A 5,000-nucleotide genomic window follows, 5' to 3' on the forward strand; every position below is an offset into this window, starting at 1 on the left:
GAACATAGGATATTTATGGGGGTTAGGTTGAACTAACCTTCCAGTATAACAGTGATGGGGATAGGGGTTAGCACACAATTAAACAGAACATAGGATATTTATGGGGGTTAGGTTGAACTAACCTTCCAGTGATGGGGATAGGAGTTAGCACACAATTAAACAGAACATAGGATATTTATGGGGGTCAGGTTGAACTAACCTTCCAGTGATGGGGATAGGGGTTAGCACACAATTAAACAGAACATAGGATATTTATGGGGGTCAGGTTGAACTAACCTTCCAGTATAACAGTGATGGGGATAGGGGTTAGCACACAATTAAACAGAACATAGGATATTTATGGGGGTCAGGTTGAACTAACCTTCCAGTGATGGGGATAGGGGTTAGCACACAATTAAACAGAACATAGGATATTTATGGGGGTCAGGTTGAACTAACCTTCCAGTGATGGGGATAGGGGTTAGCACACAATTAAACAGAACATAGGATATTTATGGGGGTCAGGTTGAACTAACCTTCCAGTGATGGGGATAGGGGTTAGCACACAATTAAACAGAACATAGGATATTTATGGGGGTCAGGTTGAACTAACCTTCCAGTGATGGGGATAGGGGTTAGCACACAATTAAACAGAACATAGGATATTTATGGGGGTCAGGTTGAACTAACCTTCCAGTGATGGGGATAGGAGTTAGCACACAATTAAACAGAACATAGGATATTTATGGGGGTTAGGTTGAACTAACCTTCCAGTGATGGGGATAGGAGTTAGCACACAATTAAACAGAACATAGGATATTTATGGGGGTCAGGTTGAACTAACCTTCCAGTGATGGGGTTAGGGGTTAGCACACAATTAAACAGAACATAGGATATTTATGGGGGTCAGGTTGAACTAACCTTCCAGTGATGGGGTTAGGGGTTAGCACACAATTAAACAGAACATAGGATATTTATGGGGGTTAGGTTGAACTAACCTTCCAGTATAACAGTGATGGGGATAGGGGTTAGCACACAATTAAACAGAACATAGGATATTTATGGGGGTTAGGTTGAACTAACCTTCCAGTGATGGGGATAGGAGTTAGCACACAATTAAACAGAACATAGGATATTTATGGGGGTCAGGTTGAACTAACCTTCCAGTGATGGGGATAGGGGTTAGCACACAATTAAACAGAACATAGGATATTTATGGGGGTTAGGTTGAACTAACCTTCCAGTATAACAGTGATGGGGATAGGAGTTAGCACACAATTAAACAGAACATAGGATATTTATGGGGGTTAGGTTGAACTAACCTTCCAGTATAACAGTGATGGGGATAGGGGTTAGCACACAATTAAACAGAACATAGGATATTTATGGGGGTCAGGTTGAACTAACCTTCCAGTGATGGGGATAGGAGTTAGCACACAATTAAACAGAACATAGGATATTTATGGGGGTTAGGTTGAACTAACCTTCCAGTGATGGGGATAGGGGTTAGCACACAATTAAACAGAACATAGGATATTTATGGGGGTCAGGTTGAACTAACCTTCCAGTGATGGGGATAGGGGTTAGCACACAATTAAACAGAACATAGGATATTTATGGGGGTCAGGTTGAACTAACCTTCCAGTATAACAGTGATGGGGATAGGGGTTAGCACACAATTAAACAGAACATAGGATATTTATGGGGGTCAGGTTGAACTAACCTTCCAGTGATGGGGATAGGGGTTAGCACACAATTAAACAGAACATAGGATATTTATGGGGGTCAGGTTGAACTAACCTTCCAGTGATGGGGATAGGAGTTAGCACACAATTAAACAGAACATAGGATATTTATGGGGGTCAGGTTGAACTAACCTTCCAGTGATGGGGATAGGGGTTAGCACACAATTAAACAGAACATAGGATATTTATGGGGGTTAGGTTGAACTAACCTTCCAGTATAACAGTGATGGGGATAGGAGTTAGCACACAATTAAACAGAACATAGGATATTTATGGGGGTCAGGTTGAACTAACCTTCCAGTGATGGGGATAGGAGTTAGCACACAATTAAACAGAACATAGGATATTTATGGGGGTCAGGTTGAACTAACCTTCCAGTGATGGGGATAGGAGTTAGCACACAATTAAACAGAACATAGGATATTTATGGGGGTCAGGTTGAACTAACCTTCCAGTATAACAGTGATGGGGATAGGGGTTAGCACACAATTAAACAGAACATAGGATATTTATGGGGGTTAGGTTGAACTAACCTTCCAGTATAACAGTGATGGGGATAGGGGTTAGCACACAATTAAACAGAACATAGGATATTTATGGGGGTTAGGTTGAACTAACCTTCCAGTATAACAGTGATGGGGATAGGGGTTAGCACACAATTAAACAGAACATAGGATATTTATGGGGGTTAGGTTGAACTAACCTTCCAGTATAACAGTGATGGGGTTAGGGGTTAGCACACAATTAAACAGAACATAGGATATTTATGGGGGTCAGGTTGAACTAACCTTCCAGTGATGGGGATAGGGGTTAGCACACAATTAAACAGAACATAGGATATTTATGGGGGTCAGGTTGAACTAACCTTCCAGTGATGGGGTTAGGGGTTAGCACACAATTAAACAGAACATAGGATATTTATGGGGGTTAGGTTGAACTAACCTTCCAGTATAACAGTGATGGGGATAGGGGTTAGCACACAATTAAACAGAACATAGGATATTTATGGGGGTTAGGTTGAACTAACCTTCCAGTGATGGGGATAGGGGTTAGCACACAATTAAACAGAACATAGGATATTTATGGGGGTCAGGTTGAACTAACCTTCCAGTGATGGGGATAGGAGTTAGCACACAATTAAACAGAACATAGGATATTTATGGGGGTCAGGTTGAACTAACCTTCCAGTGATGGGGTTAGGGGTTAGCACACAATTAAACAGAACATAGGATATTTATGGGGGTCAGGTTGAACTAACCTTCCAGTGATGGGGATAGGAGTTAGCACACAATTAAACAGAACATAGGATATTTATGGGGGTTAGGTTGAACTAACCTTCCAGTGATGGGGATAGGAGTTAGCACACAATTAAACAGAACATAGGATATTTATGGGGGTCAGGTTGAACTAACCTTCCAGTGATGGGGATAGGGGTTAGCACACAATTAAACAGAACATAGGATATTTATGGGGGTTAGGTTGAACTAACCTTCCAGTATAACAGTGATGGGGATAGGGGTTAGCACACAATTAAACAGAACATAGGATATTTATGGGGGTCAGGTTGAACTAACCTTCCAGTGATGGGGATAGGGGTTAGCACACAATTAAACAGAACATAGGATATTTATGGGGGTCAGGTTGAACTAACCTTCCAGTGATGGGGTTAGGGGTTAGCACACAATTAAACAGAACATAGGATATTTATGGGGGTCAGGTTGAACTAACCTTCCAGTGATGGGGATAGGGGTTAGCACACAATTAAACAGAACATAGGATATTTATGGGGGTTAGGTTGAACTAACCTTCCAGTATAACAGTGATGGGGATAGGGGTTAGCACACAATTAAACAGAACATAGGATATTTATGGGGGTCAGGTTGAACTAACCTTCCAGTGATGGGGATAGGAGTTAGCACACAATTAAACAGAACATAGGATATTTATGGGGGTTAGGGTTGGTTGAACTAACCTTCCAGTATAACAGTGATGGGGTTAGAGGTCAGAGGTTAGGTTGAACTAACCTTCAGGTATAACAGTGATGGGGTTAGAGGTCAGAGGTTAGGTTGAACTAACCTTCAGGTATACCAGTGATGGGGTTAGAGGTCAGAGGTTAGGTTGAACTAACCTTCCAGTATAACAGTGATGGGGTTAGAGGTCAGAGGTTAGGTTGAACTAACCTTCAGGTATACCAGTGATGGGGTTAGAGGTCAGAGGTTAGGTTGAACTAACCTTCAGGTATAACAGTGATGGGGTTAGAGGTCAGAGGTTAGGTTGAACTAACCTTCAGGTATACCAGTGATGGGGTTAGAGGTCAGAGGTTAGGTTGAACTAACCTTCCAGTATAACAGTGATGGGGTTAGAGGTCAGAGGTTAGGTTGAACTAACCTTCCAGTATAACAGTGATGGGGTTAGAGGTCAGAGGTTAGGTTGAACTAACCTTCCAGTATAACAGTGATGGGGTTAGAGGTCAGAGGTTAAGTTGAACTAACCTTCCAGTATAACAGTGATGGGGTTAGAGGTCAGAGATTAGGTTGAACTAACCTTCCAGTATAAGAGTGATGGGGTTAGAGGTCAGAGGTTAGGTTGAACTAACCTTCCAGTATAACAGTGATGGGGTTAGAGGTCAGAGGTTAGGTTGAACTAACCTTCCGGTATAACAGTGATGGGGTTAGAGGTCAGAGGTTAGGTTGAACTAACCTTCCGGTATAACAGAGATGGGGTTAGAGGTCAGAGGTTACGTTGAACTAACCTTCAGGTATAACAGTGATGGGGTTAGAGGTCAGAGGTTAGGTTGAACTAACCTTCCAGTATAACAGTGATGGGGTTAGAGGTCAGAGGTTAGGTTGAACTAACCTTCCAGTATAACAGTGATGTGGTTAGAGGTCAGAGGTTAGGTTGAACTAACCTTCCAGTATAAGAGTGATGGGGTTAGAGGTCAGAGGTTAGGTTGAACTAACCTTCCGGTATAACAGTGATGGGGTTAGAGGTCAGAGGTTAGGTTGAACTAACCTTCCGGTATAACAGTGATGGGGTTAGAGGTCAGAGGTTAGGTTGAACTAACCTTCTAGTATAACAGTGATGGGGTTAGAGGTCAGAGGTTAGGTTGAACTAACCTTCCGGTATAACAGTGATGGGCTTAGAGGTCAGAGGTTAGGTTGAACTAACCTTCAGGTATAACAGTGATGGGGTGAGAGATCAGAGGTTAGGTTGAACTAACCTTCCGGTATAACAGTGATGGGGTTAGAGGTCAGAGGTTAGGTTGAACTAACCTTC

General features: G+C 42.3%; 1 protein-coding gene across 1 annotated transcript in view; it reads right to left on the reverse strand.

Annotated features, from left to right (window-relative positions):
* Window positions 1-5,000, reverse strand: part of fbn1 (fibrillin 1) — a 191,314-nt gene that overhangs the window by 68,555 nt on the left and 117,759 nt on the right.

Source organism: Oncorhynchus gorbuscha, linkage group LG04 (genome assembly GCF_021184085.1).
Source record: "Oncorhynchus gorbuscha isolate QuinsamMale2020 ecotype Even-year linkage group LG04, OgorEven_v1.0, whole genome shotgun sequence".
NCBI classification, from domain to species: domain Eukaryota; kingdom Metazoa; phylum Chordata; class Actinopteri; order Salmoniformes; family Salmonidae; genus Oncorhynchus; species Oncorhynchus gorbuscha.